Source organism: Tiliqua scincoides, chromosome 2 (genome assembly GCF_035046505.1).
Source record: "Tiliqua scincoides isolate rTilSci1 chromosome 2, rTilSci1.hap2, whole genome shotgun sequence".
Classification (NCBI taxonomy): domain Eukaryota; kingdom Metazoa; phylum Chordata; class Lepidosauria; order Squamata; family Scincidae; genus Tiliqua; species Tiliqua scincoides.
The window spans coordinates 80,011,787-80,033,803 of record NC_089822.1 but is presented as its reverse complement, the minus strand read 5'-3'; the positions used below and the strand labels follow the sequence as shown (position 1 = coordinate 80,033,803).

At 47.1% G+C, this 22,017-nt stretch overlaps 1 protein-coding gene across 1 annotated transcript in view; it reads right to left on the bottom strand.

The window, feature by feature from the left end:
• Positions 1-22,017, bottom strand: part of SH3GL2 (SH3 domain containing GRB2 like 2, endophilin A1) — a 117,361-nt gene that overhangs the window by 49,863 nt on the left and 45,481 nt on the right. The window lies entirely within an intron of this gene.

Sequence of the window (22,017 nt, the reverse complement as noted above, 5' to 3'; positions counted from 1 at the left end):
TGCATTGCAGTTAATGTGATCATTATCTCCCTGCAAATTGTTAATTCCGCAAGAGGGTAGTGGAACAGAAAAGGAATGTAAAATTAGACCAACTATTTGAACAAGCTTCAAAATACTGCTTGGTCCACATTTTATAGATCGCAAAGCATGGAATTAGAGCAGGGGTGGCCAAACCACATGCAGATCTTTGACATATAATGTGCAGCTCACAGAACTATTGTGGCTGAACTCCTTTTTGCGTCACAATTAATATAAAAGGTAAATAAAAATTTGTTCAGGCTTTATAATTATTTCCTGGGTATAAACTAAGAGTCCACTGAACTAAAGTGCAAGTTTAATGTTCATTGTGAATAAATATATTTAAGAATTTAAATACTTCTTAAATATTGTGGTTCTCAAATCTCTCTCTTGCAACTCTCAAACATCTGAAGTTTATTACTTGAGCAAGTTTGACCACCCCTGAACTAGAGATGCAAAGTGTTGTCACTGAACAAAAGCAGTTCCTACAAATTTATGTGTATGGATGTGAGCTCTTAGTGCAATGGGTGGACTTCTGGATACACAGATACCCGTCTCATCCCAGTGGTCAAAACCAAAGGTTGGAATTGAGCTGCTTTTTGCCAGCATTTAAACCTTACCTGCTCATTACTGTGACTGGGATTTCTAAATAGATGCAATATTTGCAGATAGATAGATGCAGATATTACCTTTGGTTTTTTTTCCCCAGTTTGAAAGGTTCAATCTACAAGCGTCACTTATAGCAAACACACACACAGCTGAATTGCAGCCCAACGCACTGAAGCCTACTAAATGCATTTGCAGTTACACATATACCTGTGATTTGCAGTTCCATAAAAGACATACAAACACTTTTGTTTTGGTTAATTGTCTACCATTCTGGGATTTGAGTTCTGAGCATTATTTCACGCTGTGTAATGAATCTTTTAATCAAGCATGCAAACATAAGAAACCAGATGTTACAAGGGCCAAATACTTAATTGGAAAGCTTGCCTAAGGCTGCAGGCCTCTGCAACTCATAACTGAGAGGACCACTGAATTGAGGGCCCGATCTTAAACATTTCACGCCAGCTTGCTGCTGGCGCGCAGTGTCACAAACATGCTGTGAGGCATGCCAGCAAACTTACTCCCCGGCCAGCGCAGGTGCTGGCTCATATTGAGTTCACACTGAGCCAGCACCAGGTGGAGAACAGGCAACTGCCACCAGGAGCTCCAGGCGAGCACTGGGCGGTGAAGAGGTGAATGAGGGCGTGGGGGAAGGCATTCTAGGGTGGGGGTAGGGTGTTGGGGGAGGGAGGCATGCAGGGGGAGGGGGAGGTGCAGGGAGGGTCACGGCTGACAGACCTCAGCTCCACTGGATCCAGAGCCCTGTGTTGGGCCTCCTAGTCTGACATGGGGCTGCTTTACACTGCGCTGGCTAAATAGCCGGCGCAGAGTTGAGTAACCCCATTGCGGGGCCACTTTTCTTAGGGGAAAGGGACAAATGTCCCCTGCCACCAAGGAGGTGACAAGAGCCACCCACAGCTGCCCGACGTCTATAGGATGCAGTGGCAGCCATTTCAGCGCCGTTGCAGCCTTGGGTGCCAGGCAGCTCAGGATTGGGTTGACAGTGGGGTTAACTTCGAAGGAAAGAGAACTGTGCTGCACGGCCAGCTGACAAAAGAACATCAGAAGAAGAGTATCCTCTGAGTATCATCAAAAGAAGAGTAAAGGACAATTATTCTCTGCTGTTGTAGCACTGAGTAGCATAAGCAGGTGGCCTGATTCTGGATTGGAGGCTCTGAGATGGAAGTAAAATATAAACAAAACTTAACAAATCAAGCACTCTCCTTTCAATCTTTTTTCACTAGAATGTGTTCTGCTTTCGCCCCTACAGACCAATTATACTACACAAGCACGAACAGAAAGGAATATCTATGACTCACACACAGGGAGTCCTACTGACATCAGAGGCTACATTCACAAAGCTGAAAAGGGGCCTGAAGAAAAGTTGAGTCTCCAGGATGAGTCAGTCACTCCTGCTTCAACTACTGTGGTCAGCTTCCTGTTGTATTCACATTTTGGAACATCGTCTCAAGATCATCAGAAGTAAGTCCCTCTGTGTTCAAAGAGATTTGCTCTCAGGGAAGTGTGCATAGGGCAGTAGCCCTAATGATGCTTGTGACTCACCTAAAATAAAGGCAACACAATTTCCCTGGAAATTGCATATGCACCAGCAATTGCACATGAATAGGAACTCATATTTGTACGTCTCACAGTCACTGGAAGGGAGGACCAATTGCTGTCCAAGGCCAGAAAGAAAATTCCAAATCTGACTAGCAGTTGCATTGCTGCTGGTGCTTTTTCCAGGGTTGGTAACTTGAGTCAGTGACTTAGACTCAAGTCATGAAAATGGGTGATTATGGGTGACTCAGTGACTCGTGAGTCACACATGTGGAAGACTCTGAAAAAAGACTCGAGTCAGGGTCCCCGACTCAACACTCATCCCCACACATGCTTGCTCGAGTCTGCCTGTGTCTGGGGGTGCTTGCTTACTGTTTTTGCAGTGTGAAAAACCTCGTGGGGCCAGCATTCCGACGGGGTGAGTAGCAGGGAGGTTCCAGCCAGGAGGCAGGAAAGGGTTAATGTTGCAATGAATGGGGGGAGGCAGAACTGGGCTCTCTTTTCCAGTCTCAGATAGGAAGGAAAGAAGGGATGATAATTGAACAAAGGATGGTCATTCTGATACTTTCATTGGCTGAGGGAGAGCAGGAGGAACAGCCGGGGGGGGGATTTCTTGCCTTACAATTGGCTGCAGAAGCCCAGGTTAGGGGAGTAGGCAGGGATGGGGAGAGGGAGTTCATTGCAATCATGCTTTCCACCATTGAATGACCAGCTGCAGTGGGACTACTTCTGAGTATGGCTGCAAAGGATCGAGTTGTCCTGGTAAACCTCCTAGCTGCTGCACGTGACCCTCCTCCCTCTTGTCTCTTCTCTCTGACTTTCTCACACTCCCTACCACCCCCTCCCGCCCTGTTTATAGATGGGCAGGGACATCAGGGGAGTGTTCAAAGAAAACTCCAACATACACACAGAGCCTGGCAGCAGGCCCGTTTTTTCCACAGCTGGCTTTTTAAAGGGGGGGATTCACCTCAAGTCTTTTTGAGTCACTATTGTGTGATTCGGTGACTTGGAAAATGCCCCCATTTGACTTGTTTTTGAGTCGCGGGGAGGACGACTCAACTTGAGTGAAGCCATGCTGGGTTTTCTCATGCCTGGCCTTTTTCATGCATTATGCAAGATCAATGGCAAAATATTAACACAATTTACTCTCGCACCCTCAATGCAGTCACCAGACTGCAGTTTGAGCTTTACTTGGGCCACCTTATTAAACACAAGTGACCAACTTTTAAAACAAGAAACCTACTGAACGCACTGTCCCTCTCTTGCTAGTCTGGGGTAGCCAAAAAACCTGTCATCCACAACCAATTCAGAAGACAGAAAAAAAGCTATTTTCTTCCCCAGCCCAACAAGTTCAAACTAGTGTTGATCATTTCACACAGTACACAGAAGAAACCATGTTGGGCACACTCATCACAGGGATCTACAGCTAGTCATGGGTCCCTGTTGAGGATACCTGCATGGTACACATGATGGTTGCATTCACATATTATCTTGGAGTAATAGCCTATAGGATAATGAAGTCTTTTTTTTAAACCTTGAAATAGTTATGGCTTCATCACAGCTCAGTATAGTGGAACTTACATAATGCAGTCTGGATTCTTAAAATAAATGACAGTTTGGTTTTTTTTTAGAATTTCAGCCGAGCTCAGACATGTCCCTACTGCATTTGGTTTAATTGACAGCTTCAGAAAAACACTCCAAACACCCAATTATGAGCAATTAAAGTTTAATCAGCCCATAAGGTTTTTTAAGGAACTGGTTGGCTGCGGCATGTTGTTGACACTTTGTGTGGGCTGTGTTTTCCCTCATGGAGATGACAGCATTGTCCCTTACAATGGTGTATGGATGCTTCACCAGCCACAGTGTCATAAGAAAGTGTATTTTTGTAGGAAGGACCTGAATATTAGGATACATTTAAAAAAATGCATTGGTTAAAATATAGTCAGGGAAAACTAGTCACGTGTAACAACCAGTGACCCCAAAGATGGCTGCACATCTTCCTTTGCACTGGTTTACATCTAGCCAGTTCAGTAGACTATGGATCCTTACAAATTCTCATGCATATGTATGTATGATGTATATCCACATTAGCAATGTAAATGCATCTCAACATGCATCTCTTGCTAGATGAAGATGATTCCATGTAGAAAGATTAAAGAGCGGGTATAAAGATACATTGTAAAGTGGTTCTGTAGACAAGTTAGTTTTGAAAGCTTTCTAATGGAAATGCAAAGAGAGGCGATAGGACTTTTGTTTTGTACTTAACAGAGTAGACGCTATTGAAGTAGATGGGTCAATTGGTAGAAAGCAGCTTCATGAATGTAACAAGAAACTTTTGTATGAAATCTGTACAACTTTCACATAACAGAATATGACTACTATCCTGGGTTCCTTTGCAGAAATTCCCAAGTTTTGTGTTTCTTTGTACACAACAAATTGAACACTTTGGTTCCTGTACTAGGCCACTATCACACGAGTTGGCACAAAGGTTTCCTGTGAAGATGTGTACTGACCATGTAGCCTACTGGTCTTCAGAGCATACTCTCTAGGTTCTTCTATCACTCTAGAGTAGGGGTGCCCAAACCCCAGCCCTGGGGCCACTTGCTGCCCTCGAGGCCTCTCAATGCAGCCCTCAGGGAGCCCCCAATCTCCAATGAGCCTCTGGCCCTCAAGAGATTTGTTGGAGCCCGCACTGGCCCAATCCAACTGCTCTCAGCGTGAGGGCGACCATTTGACCTCTCATGTGAGCTGTGGGATGAGAGCTTCCTCCACTGCTTGCTGTTTCATGTCTGTGACACAGTAGCGGCAGCAAAGGAAAGGCCAGCGTTGCTTTGTGCAAGGCCTTTTATAGGCCTTGAGATATTGCAAGACCTTCATTCATTCATATAAGTTCATCTTTAATATATACATTTATGTAAATTTATGTAAATTTATTCAAATTTTAAATGTAAATGAATTCTTTTTTCCCCTGGCCCCCGACACAGTGTCAGAGAGCTCATTATAGAGCCTACTCCGTGGCGGTGGTAGCAGTGAAGAGATCGTTCTTCTCTGCTACCATTGCGTCTGCTGATAGCCGTCCGGCAGAGCTGTTCCGTGTGGTGCGGGGCCTCCTCCATCAGGCCCCGCCAGTGGACCAGGAGGAATACACGGTCAGCCGCTGTGACGTGCTTGCCCAACACTTTGCAGATAAAATTGATCGTATTCGTCGCGACTTGGATGCCACATTGACAATGTCTGTTGATGTCCCCTTGGCAACTGCTTGTCCAGTATTGTGGGATTCTTTTCAGCTTGTGCAGCCTGAGGATGTGGACAGACTCCTTTGGAGTGTGAGGCCGTCTGCCTGCCTGCTTGACCCTTGCCCAGCTTGGCTGATTAGAGCGGCCCGGGGGGGACTGGCTGAGTGGACGGGGAGGGTGGTCAACTCTTCTTTGATGGAGGGGACATTGCCGCTCGCCTTGAAGCAGGCAGTGGTTCGCCCCCTCCTGAAGAAGCCCTCCCTGGATTCCACTGTGTTGAATAACTATCGGCCAGTCTCCAACATCCCGTTTCTGGGCAAGGTAATTGAGCGGGTAGTGGCGTCCCAACTCCAGAGGGTCTTGGATGAAGCGGATTATCTGGATCCTTTTCAATCTGGTTTCAGACCGGGCTTTGGGACGGAAACTGCCTTGGTTGCCTTGGTGGATGACCTACGCCGGGGACTGGACAGGGGGAGTGCGTCCCTGTTGGTCCTGCTGGACCTCTCGGCGGCTTTCGATACCATCGACCATGGTATCCTTCTGGGCCGATTGGCCGAGTTGGGAGTTGGAGGCACTGTTTTGCGGTGGTTCCGCTCCTACTTGGAGGGTCGGTCCCAGATGGTGGTGCTGGGGGATGCCTGTTCGACACCCTGGCCCTTGAGGTGCGGGGTGCCGCAGGGTTCAATTCTGTCCCCCATGCTATTTAATATCTACATGAAACCGCTGGGAGAGGTCATCCGGGGGTTTGGAGTGAGGTGTCATCAATATGCTGATGACACCCAGCTCTATCTCTCCTTTCCTCCAGACTCCAAGGTGGCGGTTGAGGGCCTGGAGCGCTGTCTGGAAGCAGTGAGGATCTGGATGGGGGCTAACAAGCTGAAATTAAATCCGGATAAGACAGAGGCTCTCCTGGTTCGGAAATCCTCGATGCAGGTGCTGGATTATCGACTTGCTCTGAATGGGGTTGCACTCCCTCTGAAGGAGCAGGTTCGCAGCTTGGGGGTCCTCCTGGATTCGCAGCTGCTCCTGGATTCCCAGGTGGCGGCTGTGGCTAGGGGGGCCTTTGCTCAGCTTCGGCTGGTGCGCCAGCTGCGACCGTACTTGGATCGTGCAGACCTGGCCACGGTGATCCATGCCACGGTGACATCGAGGTTAGATTACTGTAACGCGCTCTATGTGGGGCTGCCCCTGAAGACGGTTCGGAAACTACAATTAGTACAGAATGCGGCGGCCCGTGTGGTCACCGGAGCCAGGCGGTTTGACTCTGTCAGCCCGCTTCTCCGGGGGCTACATTGGCTGCCCATTCGTTTCCGGGCCCAATTCAAGGTGCTGGTTTTGACCTTTAAAGCCCTATACTGCTCTGGGCCAGGATATCTTAGAGACCACCTACTCCCGTACAATCCGGCTCGCCATCTCAGGTCATCAGAGAAGGCCTTTTTGCAAGTGCCGCCACCCAAGGAGGTCCGGGGGGTGGCTGCAAGAAATAGGGCCTTCTCGGTAGTGGCACCAACATTATGGAACTCCCTTCCCCTTGACTTGAGAATGGCTCCCTCTCTTGAGAGCTTTCGGCGAGGCCTGAAAACACTGTTGTTTAAACAAGCCTTCTGATTTCTGGCCTTCTTAACTTTTTATACATCTTTTAGTTTTACAGGCTTGATTCCTCGGTGATCTGCTCTTTTACTCTTTTAATCTGACTACTGTTTTTATGGCCCTGTAGTGTGTTTTTAAATGTTTTTATCTGTTTGTATTAATGTTTTTTAAATTCTATTGTTTTTTAATATGTTGTTAGCCGCCCTGGGTCCCGTTAGGGAGAAGGGCGGGATAAAAATAAAGTTTTATTATTATTATTATTATGATTCAGAGAGAAGATGTGGCCCCCCTACCAAAAACTTTGGACACCCCTGCTCTAGAGCACCATTTCTCAACATTTATCCCCTGCTGTACCACTTCACATGGTCAACCTATTGAAAGTACCATCAGAAGTAACTGGTAATGAGGTCATCACCAGTTACTTCCAGATTGGGAGGCCAGATGCAATAAGAGGCCAGTAAGAGGCTCAGGATGGCTTTTTCAAGGGCATGAAAACCGCATGCTGGACCTTTGCCTGTCGAGCCAAGCCTCCTACTGCTGCTTGTCATGTTGCATTGCTAGTCTTGTTGCCAGGCAGTGGGGGGCTTGGGGTTCCACATGTATCACTGGACACCAGCTCGAGTACCACCAGTGATATGAGTACCACTTGTTGGGAAACACTGCTCTAGAAGTCACGTGTTCGAATCCTGTTCCCTTCTCCATCCCCATATGGTGTTTCCATTATCAATAGCCAAGAGGGATTAGCTATTTGGTTGTTGGCATGCACATTTGCCTGGTTCCTTCTTCCCCATCTGGATGAATTTATCAATAGGCAAAAGAGGTGTCAGAAGAAGCAGAAATATATCTCATTCTTAAACGGAATTGTGATAGTTGGTAGTATTTAACCTGATTCCTTAAGGAAAAAAAATCCATTGTGGGAAAAAATTCACCCAGATTAGATGACCAGAAAGATCAGGCAGTGTAAGATACCAAATCTGCCAACATGCAGAAGATCTAGTTTGCAAGTGACTTGGTAGGTATGATGACTTTCCTGGCCCTATGGCTGCACAGTCTAGTCATATGTTGAACCTAAAATAAAAATCCAGCCCGAAAAAGCATTAAGCCATGACTGCAGTGACATAATGCTTAATTTATTGATGATGCTATTAAGTATTACCTATAGCCATGAATTCCTGTCCAAAGCCATTTCAGTTGTTCTAACTTGACGTTTTCCATTTCAGTTACTCTAGGTTGCTTTCTACTAATCTCAGTTTGGCAATCGCCAATGCTTATATTTGCAGTGTAACATTTATGGATACCTCATAGCGTGTATCTGGGAAGCACCGAGCCAAAACTGGACATGCATTTCATGAATATTCCCTCCCTCCGCTGAAACGTACCCTTGTTTTCCATGTTTTTTCCTATCCCTTTGAGAAAGAATCGCATTCACTCCTGTGTACTTGAGAGTGTACTGCAACTGTGTACTGCATGTTGTGTTGAGAGGACCGGACAGGATTGGGATTCTGTTGGTGTACCGTCCGCCCTGCTGCCCAACAGTCTCCCTGCCTGAGCTGACTGGGGTGATCTCGGGGGTGGCATTGGAGGCCCCCCGCCTATTAGTGCTGGGGGACTTCAATGTGCATGCCGAGGCACCTGCGTCAGGTGCAGCTCAGGATTTCATGGCCGCCATGACAACCATGGGCCTGTCCCAGAAGATCTTGGCCCCAACACATACTGCAGGACACGTGCTGGACCTGGTGTTTACAGCTGGGCATGGGGGCAGTGATCTGGACGTAGAGGAGATCAAGATCACTCCGTTGTCATGGACAGATCACTTCCTGGTAAGGTTTAGGCTTGTTGCGACTTCCTACCTCCGCAGGGGCAGGGGACCGTTTTCTATGGTCCGCCCCCGGAGGCTAATGGATCCTGAAGGTTTCCTGAGGGCTCTGGGGGATTTCCCCACTGCCAAGACTGGCGTCTCATCTGAGGCCCTGGTTGACCTCTGGAATGGGGAAATGACCAGGGCAGTGGATGAGATTGCTCCGGAGCGACCTCTGCCACGTCGCAGACTCGGAGCGGCTCCTTGGTTCACTGAGGAGCTGCGAAGGATGAAGCGGCAGGGCAGGCGTCTAGAGCGACGGTGGCAGAAAACTCGGGATGAATCCGACCGGACACGGAGTAGAGCCCATTACAGAGCCTATTCCGTGGCGGTGGTAGCAGCGAAGAGATCGTTCTTCTCTGCTACCATTGCGTCTGCTGACAACCGTCCGGCAGAGCTGTTCCGTGTGGTGCGGGGCCTCCTCCATCAGGCCCCCCCAGTAGACCAGGAGGAATACACGGTCAGCCGCTGTGACGTGTTTGCGCAACATTTTGCAGATAAAATCGATCGTATTCGTCACAACTTGGATGCCACATTGACAGTGTCTGACGATGTCCCCGTGGCAACTGCTTGTCCTGTGTTGTGGGATTCTTTTCAGCTTGTACAGCCTGAGGATGTGGACAGACTCCTTTGGAGTGTGAGGCCATCTGCCTGCCTGCTCGACCCTTGCCCAGCTTGGTTGATAAGAGCTGCCCGGGGTGGGCTGGCTGAGTGGACAGGGAGGGTGGTCAACTCTTCCTTGATGGAGGGGACGTTACCACTCGCTTTGAAACGGGCGGTGGTTCGCCCCCTCCTGAAGAAGCCCTCCCTGGATTCCACTGTGTTGGATAACTACCGGCCAGTCTCCAACATCCCGTTTCTGGGCAAGGTAATTGAGCGGGTGGTGGCATCCCAACTCCAGAGGGTCTTGGATGAAGCGGATTATCTGGATCCTTTTCAATCTGGCTTCAGGCCGGGCTTTGGGACGGAAACCGCCTTGGTCGCCTTGGTGGATGACCTACGCCGGGGACTGGACAGGGGGAGTGCGTCCCTGTTGGTCCTGCTGGACCTCTCAGCGGCTTTCGATACCATCGACCATGGTATCCTTCTGGGCCGATTGGCCGAGTTGGGAGCTGGAGGCACTGTTTTGCGGTGGTTCCGCTCCTACTTGGAGGGTCGATCCCAGATGGTGGTGCTGGGGGATGCCTGTTCGACACCCTGGCCCTTGAGATGCGGGGTGCCACAGGGCTCAATTCTGTCCCCCATGCTATTTAACATCTACATGAAACCGCTGGGAGAGGTCATCCGGGGGTTTGGAGTGGGGTGCCATCAATATGCTGATGACACCCAACTCTATCTCTCCTTTCCTCCAGACTCCAGGGTGGCGGTTGAGGACCTGGAGCGCTGTCTGGAGGCAGTGAGGATCTGGATGGGGGCTAACAAGCTGAAATTAAATCCGGATAAGACAGAGGCTCTCCTGGTTAGGAAATCCTCGATGCAGGTGCTGGACTATCGGCTTGCCCTGAATGGGGTTGCACTCCCTCTGAAGGAGCAGGTCCGCAGCTTGGGGGTCCACCTGGACTCGCAGCTGCTCCTGGATTCCCAGGTGGCGGCTGTGGCTAGGGGGGCCTTCGCTCAGCTTCGGCTGGTGCGCCAGCTGCGGCCGTACTTGGATCGTGCAGACCTGGCCACGGTGATCCATGCCTCAGTGACATCGAGATTAGATTACTGTAACGCACTCTATGTGGGGCTGCCCTTGAAGACGGTTCGGAAATTGCAACTAGTGCAGAATGCGGCGGCCCGTGTGGTTACTGGAGGTAGGCGGTTCGACCCTGTCAGTCCGCTTCTCCAGCGGCTGCACTGGCTGCCCATTCGTTTCCGGGCCCAATTCAAGTTGCTGGTATTGACCTTTAAAGCCCTATACTGCTCTGGACCAGGGTATCTTAGAGATCGCCTGCTCCCGTACAATCCGGCTCGCCCTCTCAGGTCATCAGAGAAGGCCTTTTTACAAGTGCCGCCGCCTAGGGAGGTACGTGGGGCGGCTGCAAGAAATAGGGCCTTCTCAGTAGTGGCACCAACGCTATGGAACTCCCTTCCCCTTGACTTAAGAATGGCTCCCTCTCTTGAGACCTTTCGGCAAGGCCTGAAGACCCTTCTGTTTAAACAGGCCTTCTGAGTTCTTGGCCTTTTAACATTTTTTAACATCTTTTAATATTTTTTTTACAGGCCTGATTCTTTTATGACTTGCTGCTGCTCTATGCTCTTTTTACCTATTTTTACTCTGACTGCTGTTTTTAGTATGTGTTAATATGTTTTTATTTGCTTTTAAATTGTTTTTAATATGTTGTAAGCCGCCTTGAGTCCCTTCGGGGAGAAAGGCGGGGTAGAAATAAAGTTATTATTATTATTATTTATTATTACTTCTAAAAAGGACTGTGAGAATGATGACCTCAAACATGCACAAAGCAAAAGAGACTGCAGAAGGTGAGGATTCTCCCCCCCAATTTACTCATACACACACCCAAAAATGGCAATGTTCACAGCAATAATTAGTTTCACAATAATTTGTCACAGCACTGGTACGTAGCCACTTTCAGAAGTCATTGTTTGCCTCGTTCGTCATTTTGCACTGATACTCTTAAAAGTGAAGAGCAGGATGGGGAACAGCCTAGGACACTTTTAATGAACTGAGGCCCAATATGAAATGGTCTGCCAAAAATCAGTCTAGGGAAAAGACAGCGCAGGTTTTTGCACAAACATCCATAAAATAATAACTTCCCATAATCAGGATTTGTTCCTGATCCTTCGCATCCAAAACGACAAACTTAACATTCAAGATGGAAATTATTTACAAGCCAAGCAACATACTGCAAGTTACTTGACTGAATCAGTCGCTACGTGTGTACTGATGGGATCGGCCACGATCTTTCCCAGTGACTCAGACTTAAATCTTGCAGTCACAAAACAACAGATGCTGGCTTGGCTTTTTCCAATGGTGCTACTATGTGGTGCAAAGTATGTCTGATCAGAATTGTTGTGGCATGCAGGCAGGCAGGCACATACACACAAGTGGCTGCTTTGGCCTCTTCACCAGCACTCCTGCAGTGTGGTAGTTCATGTGCTGCCACAGCACCTTTTATGACTGCTGTTAAGGCAATCACTGCCGGTGATTGTGTGTTCCATTGGCAGCTGAACTGGATGGAACTGGGCTGTTAAACATGTAAAGGGTAAAATTAGGAAAGATAGACAATCCTCTTTTCATCAGTACAGGGTACTGGGCTAAGTAAGCCAGGGTCATCTCCGCCATGAGTGCTCCTCAGTCTTAGGGTCAGTGACAGTAGGTTTTACAGAACATTAGGCAGTTTTTTTCATATTGCTTTTTAAACTCTTCAACACGGCTTACAGTAGCAGCAGAGAGCTTAGTGACTGACATCTTGGTTTCCCAACAGTGCTTCAAATGCAGCATCATTCTGGCAAGTTTACCATAGGCAGTGGTAAAAAGTTATGAGAAGTTGACTCGGCACTAAGAGGAGCACTAAAAGGGGGGAGCTGCACAAGGATCAGTGGCAGGCTCTGTTGGGGCTCTGGCACCTGCTAAAGAGACTGCTTCCCATGGCAGTTGTGTCCATCTAGCAATAAGCTAAGATTTTCATTCACAACATGTCTTATTAAATCTCTCTCTATAAACCATATGTCTTCTTCTAAAAAAAAAAAAAAGAATGTGTGGCAGCACAGGAAAAATTGTCCAACCCATTTCTTACACAATATTCAAAATGTGTGGATGTTGCAAATCCCATTAAAAAGTAAATATATACATAAAGACTTGGAACATATTTTCTTCAATGTTGTGTCCACTCCACAGCACCTCAGTAGCACAGAAGTCTTCTTCAATGGGTAGACTGCGACCTGACCTCAGGTGGGCCACAGCAATGCTGCTGTAGCCAGTTTGTTTTAGGGCTCAGGCCTTCATTTGAACAGTAGCCAGAGTTTAGGTATCCCAAATGACAGAATCCAATCCCACCAGATATTTCCGTTTTGCAGGGGGACCCCCAATCTTTGTCTCCCACTCAACCACCTGCTGTATCACTTCCTCTGCTCTACTTTGCCTTGTTTCCTCTTTCTCTCCTTCCACCTTTTGAGACCAAGAGTACAGTGTTCCCGTACTGGTATCTGCCCTCCTCTCCTTACAACTGGTCTCAAAAGAAAGAAAGGACAGAATGACTGGCCACCACTGGGCAGGGAATGGAGGAGGAAGAGGAACCACTCCCTCATTCATTCCTCTGATGCACGGGCTCCTGGTCTGGCCTACTGGTGACACAGCCTGAAGGGCTCGTATCGAGTTTGTGAAATGTGATGTGCCCCAACCCCACATTTTCCTGCTGCTTCCTCCAGCGTGCTGCTGAGAGAGGTGCTCTAGTTTGCACCCTGATCTTCCTCCTGCTTGATGAAAGTGAGTGGGAAGAGGAGCTTGGCAGTGACAGCTGCTCTCTTCCTCTCTGAATGACACAGCTTCTCAGATTAGGAGACCAGGAACGACAAAGCTGTTGCTAATCGGAATCAACAATATATGCTAAATGTACCAATGGTCTGACACAGCATAAAGGCAATTTCATACATTATTTTGTCTACAGTTGAGCTGCAGTTTCCTTTAAAAAATGGGACAGTTCTATTCTCTCTGAAATGAGGCCAAACACCTCACAAAAAAGGGTGTTCCCCAAAGATCCATTCCTGCAGATTTTTCCCCCCACGTTCAGAAGCCTTCATTGCATTTTAATGATCCATCTGAAAACTCATCTCGATGGAAAACAAAATAGGGCAGGGTTCTGTCCTAGAAGCTAATCTACCTAATTCTGTACTGCACTTCTCACAATTCATCACAAAAGGACACAATCCAATGGGCACTCTCTTGTGAAAGTTCCACTTCAAAATTGGATCAGCACAAAAGCAGGTTATCGGAGGCATAAATGGATTTTTGAGTCTGACTCAAGTCTATCTTGAGTCCATCTGACTGATGTTGAGATAGTCCAATGGATGCTTCTAACATTATTCTTTAAATTCAATGGAGCATTCTTGGGCATTTTGCCTGAGAATGTAAGCTGGAGGAGATATTACTGAGAATCAGAACATGCCAGGCTACAACTGAATGGCTCTAGCACTCACTGAACCTGTATGTATTTTATTTCTTGAATTTGTACCCAGCCTTTTCCCATGAGCAGCCTCAAGGCCATATAACAACAATACAATAAATTACCTTACAACCCAACAAAACAAGATAGTAGAGTCTGCAAATAAAAGTCAGGAAGAAAGATAAAAACATTGCTGGTAACAGTCTATTAAATGGATCTCCAATATACATTTTATGTGATACAAGTGTACATTCTGTTTCTCAAAGTACATTTACTCCATGCTGGTATCCTATCATGTCATTTGCAGCCACCCTAAGGAATATGTATGTTGGTCCATCCGGAGGTGAGGACACAGGAGGTTTTTAATTTTGGCGATACAAGGAGAGAAAAATGTCATCAAGAACCTGGCATACTATCATACATGGTTGATGGGCTGGCCTTGGCAGGTCAACATTTATCAAGGCCTGATTTACACTCCACTCCAGGCACTCCACACTCCAGGCCACTCTTCCCAAATCCTAACCAACCAAATCCAGCACTGGCATAGCTGTGTCAATGTGATGTGTGCTGCATCCTGCAGTTGGGTGGTACTCATGTAGGCCTCCTCAAAGTAAGGGAATGTTTGTTCCCTCACCTCAGAGCTGCATTGCCCTTATATCAGTGCTGGAAAGTGGGTTAGGATTGCGCCCTAAGATGCACAACAGCTGACAACAAGGATCTCATTCATGGAAACTCAGCCAGTCCCCTCACTGCAAGCATAGTCAGACTACTTTTAGGTAAAATTTATGGCTTGAAGTTTTACTAAACAAAAACCAACAATAATATTTGAAAGCGGGTAAGAGCACACCTCTAGTCAGTCACACAATACTGCACAGTATTCAGGAGAAAAAAGAATGACTGCCAGTGGATTTCTTTGCAAAGAGCTACCAACTTTGGAGCCAGCTGGTGATATTAGTTGAGTAGAGATATGTACAGAAAGGCAGAAAGACAATGAGTGCCATCCACTAAATGCTATTCTCAGGCAGTCTGGCATCTACCTACAATAAGACAAGGTGTTTCAAAATGCATATTTTTGTGCTGGAAACTCAATGAGCCAACATTATTTCCACACTGTCAGTCAGCCAGCCTTAGCTCATCTCTAAAGATGGATGTTCATCCTACAGTAGTGGTTTTCAGACTGAGGTGTCACGACACCCCAGCCTGAGGGCCCTGGTCTCTTTCCCTTTAAGGGGCAGGGAGGAGACAGCGACATGATCCCCAGGATCACACCGCTCAAGAGGGCTGCAGGGACTGGATTGCACTCACCAGTCCCTGCAGCAGCCTGTCTGAGGTATGGGGAGCCTTGCGCGAGTATCTGCATGACTCCCCAGGTCAACAGAAGTGAAAGTGGAGTAATCGCACTCCACTTCCACAAAACCGGAAGTGGAGCACGATCGCTCCACTTTCACTTCTACTAACTGGGGAGCCCTGCAGATGCTCGCGCAAGGCTCCCCACACCCCCGACAGGCTGCTTCAGGGACTGGTGAGTGCAATCCAGTCCCTGCAGCCCTCCTGAGTGGCGCGATCCTGTGGATCACATCGCTGCCTTCCCCCCAACCCCGCTGCCTCACCCCTGCCCCTGCAAGGACTTACAGCGGTGCAAACTCTCCTACAGAGTTTGAAAACCGCTGCCCAACAGCTTCTTCTCATGCACAAGTATCCAAACATTTTTCAAAACAAAGCACTTATTTCAATTGTTTAAAACTGAAACAAATCTCGAAGAACAGTTTTTTTCTGGCAAATCTTGCTTTGTTAAAAAGAGCATCTGACATTATGCCACAGACAGTTTCCTTGGGTTAAGGGGGGGGGGGGAGAGAAGGAATGACATAGAAAGAATCAAGCTAAACAGCAGTTGGTATTCACTGTCATGAGTAGCAAAGGCAAGGTTGCCTAGCAACAAACAAAGAGACGGGTGAGCAGCCTAAAAATTAAATGGTGGAATCTCTTTCACAAAGTCCAGCTACTTTTCACATTTGTCCAGTGTGGACTGAAGACAGCTACTGCAATTGGGGGGGGGGGGAACACAGGATTATAAGAACTATCTTGCTGAATCAAAAGGTTCATTTAGCTCAGTAGTCTGTTCCCAACAGTGGCCAATCAGGTGCTTCTAGATCAGGGATACCCAACCCATGGCATGCTTGCCACTAGTGGCACGGACACATTCAAAGTGGCACTCACAAAGTCAACTATCACACTTGACACAGGGCTCCATGGCCATGAGTGCACAGTGCTCCTCCCAACCCAAAGCCCAGAAAGAGAGCAACAAGGGCCAGGGCAGGGCTAAGATAGCAGAGTGGAGGCTCGGCAGGTCACGCGGGCCAGCGAAACCACCCGAGAAGATCCAGAGAGAGCTGTAATAAGGTGGAGTGGCACATTCAAGTTTATGTACGTTAAAAGTGGCGCATGGCGTATTCAGAGTTCACATACAGAACACTATTCAGAGTTCACATATAAGTCTGTATATGACGGGATCTCTGTTTAATTATTAAAGCTACCTTCAATTTGGCGACATCCACAAACATATCTAGCCCTAGTGCATGGCAATCAGTTTATGCTTTGATGCCATGGTACAAACAGATGCCCTCTTTGTGTAGGTAGTATTTAACAAAGGTTGGCCAGTCTTTCCATGTTAGGACTTCTAGATATTTCACTATCATATGCAAAGATGCACCTACACAACTAACACAGGCCTACAAAACTGAGGGTCAGAAAAGTTCTCCCTAAACTTTATGGTGGTTTGACATGAATTTGGAGTGCCGATTCCAAAAATGGCATCCGTTCTGCCCTATCATGTCTAGTTTTGAAGATATAGTACAGCCTCATTAGTAAATGGTTCAAGCAGCTTCCTCATGAGGAAACCATGGTGTAGGCTATGCTGTGTCTCCAAAAGTAGACATGATAGGGCAAAACAGATGCCATTTTTGGAATCAGCACCCCATAAGAACATAAGAACAGCCCCACTGGGTCAGGCCATAGGCCCATCTAGTCCAGCTTCCTGTATCTCACAGCGGCCCACCAAATGCCCCAGGGAGCACACCAGATAACAAGAGACCTCATCCTGGTGACCTCCCTTGCATCTGGCATTCTGACATAACCCATTTCTAAAATCAGGAGGTTGTGCACACACATCATGGCTTGTACCCCGTAATGGATTTTTCCTCCAGAAACTTGTCCAATCCCCTTTTAAAGGTGTCTAGGCTAGATGCCTAGACACCTAGGCTAGGGCCCAGACGCCCCAAATATAGACGCCTAGACGCCTAGACACCCCAAATATACCCAGGAATTGGTGTAACGTTTAAGGAAGCAAAATGTGTACTGGCCTATGTAATTAAAGGTTCAGACACACTAATATTATTAGCTACCCCCAGTATGACAGCTGAAAGACTGGTTTCAAGAAAAAAAATTTTCTATACACATTTTACTTTAGCTGGGAAATGAAAAGACAGAACTTATTTTATCAAGAATATTCTGGTGTTGACTGTATTATACATTATTATATATAATATTAGTCAACACCTCCAAGTCTTCATGATAAGATTAGTATTACTCACTATGCATAATATTATACATTAAGCTGGAAGTTCAAGCATTCATAGTCTGTAAAAAAACAGTCATAGGTTTCTGAAGGAATCTCAGCTTTACAGTACATGAAACAGCACTTGTAAAGATTCAGAAGTGTCACTGCCACTCTGAATGGAATAACTTTTCATTCCAAAGCAACAATGAAGGGCTTTTGAGCATAAAAGCAGCCCTTCCTGGATCAGGCTAGAGGTCCATCAGGCCAAGCATTCTCTTCCCCACAGTGGTCAGCTGAAACTTCTTGAGAGTTTACCAAGCAGGGAATGAAGATCACAGCCCTCCCCAACACCTTCAAAGATCAGTTACATAAGAACATAAGAACAGGCCCACTGGATCAGGCAATAGGCCCATCTAGTCCAGCTTCCTGCATTTCACAGCGGCCCCACCAAATGCCCCAGTTGTGAAAGAACTTATAGGAGTAAAATAGTGATAATTTTCAAATGACACAGGAGACTGTAAACGTGTCCATTTTATTCCACCCTGCTGATCACCTTCTCAAATATGTGAACACAATTTGATTACGGTAGTGCTGCTTTTTTTAAAAACAATTCTATAACCTGTTCTTTCATGGGGCTCCCAATGAACTCCCATTCAGCAGGTTGACCAGTGGTTAGTTTCAGAAATGCTGCAGCTTCAGATGCTTCCAGATCATTCACTGGCTCCCGCTCTTTGTTGCGTTTGATCTGTGGTGGCTCAATCACATGTGCAAATCATCAGCTGCTGCTACACAGCTAGTGCTACAGTTGCCAATTAGCGAACAGGCATGAACAAACTGGTCTTAATAATCTAACTCAGTGATGCCAAACTTTTTTAGCATCAGGACCCACCTAAACAAAATTTCAATTTACCAGCTGCTCAAGCCTCTGTGGCTATAATAGTGACTGGGCAACAGTGTTCCCCCCAAGCAGCAGGTTGTTTAACCTTGAAGCACAAAATTTGATCTGCCTTGGAAGTTTCACAAACCACCAAAAATTGAATCATGACCCACTAGAGCAGGGGTGCAAAACTCATTTCATACAGCGGGCCGAATAACATTCATAATGTCTGCTGAGGGCTGCAAGTGATGTCATTAGGCAGGAAGTGATGTCATTAAACAGGTCATGACCAAAAATAAGCACTGTTTCTCACTTGGGAACTCATTAGCTGCAAATGATAGAAGAGAAAATATACATATCTTGATCATATTCAAGATATGGGAGAGCCCAATTTTCATGTGGTCTGCACTTTCAGCAGTAACACCTCAGCATGGCTCAGCAGCTGAGAGCCTGAGGGCTAAAAAGCTGAGAGCCTGAGGGATAAAAAGCTTCCACGGGCCGCATCTGGCCCCCAGGCCTTATGTTTGATACCCCTGCACTAGAGGGTCCCAGACCCACAGACTGAGAACTGCTGTTCCAACTAGTGAACTGCAGTAAACAAAGCTACAGTGAAAGCATCTGCCATTTATTTGTTGCACAATCACCACAATTAATGTTTTAAATTAAAATACAAGCTAAAGTTCTAGCCCCTCACCTATGATGATTTTTACACCTTCAGTGTTATGCAGCCTAATTTGTTTGGCAGTAATATTTTCACACTTGTCTTAGAGACAGGGATGCAGTTGAGGGAAAGCAGAAAAAGCAGAACTTCTCCTACTTCAGAAGGAGAGGTGATGTCATCAGGTACTGCCTGTGAAACTGGGTAAAGTCCTTCTGAAAAGATCTTAGTCCCTTGGTTCTCAAACTCCTTAGGAGTTTGGGATCTGAGGTGTGTGCTGGGGAGGAGCTAAGGGCCCATTCTATCTAACTTTCTAACATCGGTGCAGCTGAAATGCAGTCCCAAGGCAAGGAAACAAATGTTCCCTTGCCTTAAGAACATAAGAAGAGCCCCGCTGGATCAGACCAAAAGGCCCATCTAGTCCAGCTTCCTGTATCTCACAGTGGCCCACCAAATGCCCCAGGGAGCACACAAGACAACAGGCACAACCTGTGTCCAAGTGCCCGCCCCTGCATCTAGCAATCAGAGGCAGCCTGCCTCTAAAACCAAGAGCTTGCACATACCTACTATGACTTGTAACCCATAATGAACTTTTCCTCCAGAAATTTGTCCAATTCCCTCTTAAAGGCATCCAGGCAAGATGCCATCACTACCTCCTGTGGCAAAGTTCCACCAACTAATTACACTAATCTGTACCTTCTGAAGGCCTCCCTAACTACCCTCCCACCACAGGATACAGCACACACTCCATTGGCACGGCCACACCAGGACTGGAAAGTTGGGTAGGATATGGTCCTAAGGCAGCAGCATGATCCCCTGGAAGTGCCCTTTTTGGTAATTTTTAGATGATTGGGGGGGCAGGGAACCCTGAGGAGGGCCTTCTAGACACCCCAGAACTCTGGAGCTGGCTACAGGTAAGTAAAGAAAAACCCTCCTGTCCCTGACAGCAGCATGAACTTGGGGATCACATAACTTCCTTCCCCCTTCCCCCATCCCTTAAGGGGCCATGGGCAGGACTTTTCAGACTGGGGCATTGCAACACCCCCGTTTGAGAACTTCTGCCTTAGCCAGAAGGAGCATCAGGCTCAGTAGGAGGAAGCAAACACAAATTTCCCAGGGGTCATACATTAATATCTAAGCCATAATAATTCCCTAAAGGTTCCTGAGAGATAGTATAGGTCATGAGCTACATACTGTAGCTGCTTGGGAATGAGGCTTAAAGCTACAGCCCTAAACAAATCTACCTGGAAGTAAGTTCTACTGAACCCAGTTGGAGTTCCTTCTAAGTAAACATGTCTAGAATAGCACTGTAATGGTTTAGACAGGTCCAACCTTGTTATACACGGATTTCACTCAACACGAACAGCCACTGCAAATGAGAAGGAATGTGCTGATCCCTGGAGAAGGGGAAAAATGCATCCCTTTAAAAATCACAGTTTTAAAAACTGCTTTTCTTACTGTTGTAGAGAGAGTCATGCAAGTGATCATTCCATTCTTCAGCTGAGCCAGGCAAAGGCAAGGGGTCCTTTGCATTTCTAATTGCTGACTGCCTCTCTACAACAATAAGAAAAGCTGTTTTTAAACCACAATTGTAAAGGGACACACTTTTTAATTTTTTTAAAAATCACTTTCATTTAACACAGTTTATGGTATCAGCAGGGTGTTCCAGAATCAAACCTCTGTAAATGTCAAGACATGACCTTATTAGGAGCAATGGAGGAGCAAGAAACCTGGAAGTGGGTCTTTAAATCTATTTTTCCACTGTTTTTTTTTTTATCCACAGATTTTTTTTTTATCCACTAGGGGTTCTGGAACAGAACCCTACTGTGTTTACCCGAAAATAAGAAACTGTCGTATATTTTTTTTTGTTCAAAAAAAACACACTAGGTCTTATTTTCGGGGTAGGTCTTATTTTCGGGGAAACACAGTAGTTAATGGGACTTACGCCCTGGAAGGTGTGGAAAGGGTGTCCCCTAAGCACCCAGGAGGATGCCTGCCTGTCTACTCAGAAGTCAGTCCCTTTATAGTTAATGGGACTTACTCCCTGGAAAGTGTGGAGAGCCTCAGAGCCTGGTAGGCAGGGTTGCCTCGCTTGCTGCTTCCCACCTCAGCTCCTCTTCAGCGTCCTCTGCCCACGCAGAGCACTTCCTAGGTGGCAGGCATGGAAGTGCAGCGTTCCCAGTCACGTTGTCCACCCGCCCCCGCCCAAGGACCCCTTCCGCTCCCCCCCCCCGGCCCTGATCACAACTAGGTCTTATTTTCGGGGTGTATTGTACTGGCAACCTTCAGTCTCGAAAGACTATGGTATTGCGCTCTGAAAGGTGGTTCTGGCACAGCGTCTAGTGTGGCTGAAAAGGCCAATCCGGGAGTGACAATCCCTTCCACACCGGGAGCAAGTGCAGTCTGTCCCTGGTCTGTCTCCCTGGCTATGGGCCTTCCTTCTTTGCCTCTTAGCCTCAGACTGTTGGCAAAGTGTCTCTTCAAACTGGGAAAGGCCATGCTGCACAGCCTGCCTCCAAGCGGGCCGCTCAGAGGCCAGGGTTTCCCACTTGTTGAGGTCCATCCCTAAGGCCTTCAGATCCCTCTTGCAGATGTCCTTGTATCGCAGCTGTGGTCTACCTGTAGGGCGCTTTCCTTGCACAAGTTCTCCATAGAGGAGATCCTTTGGGATCCGGCCATCATCCATTCTCACGACATGACCGAGCCAACGCAGGCGTCTCTGTTTCAGCAGTGAATACATGCTAGGGATTCCAGCACGTTCCAGGACTGTGTTGTTTGGAACTTTGTCCTGCCAGGTGATGCCGAGGGTGTGTCGGAGGCAGCGCATGTGGAAAGCGCTCAGTTTCCTCTCCTGTTGTGAGCAAAGAGTCCATGACTCGCTGCAGTACAGAAGTGTACTCAGGACGCAAGCTCTGTAGACCTGGATCTTGGTATGTTCCGTCAGCTTCTTGTTGGA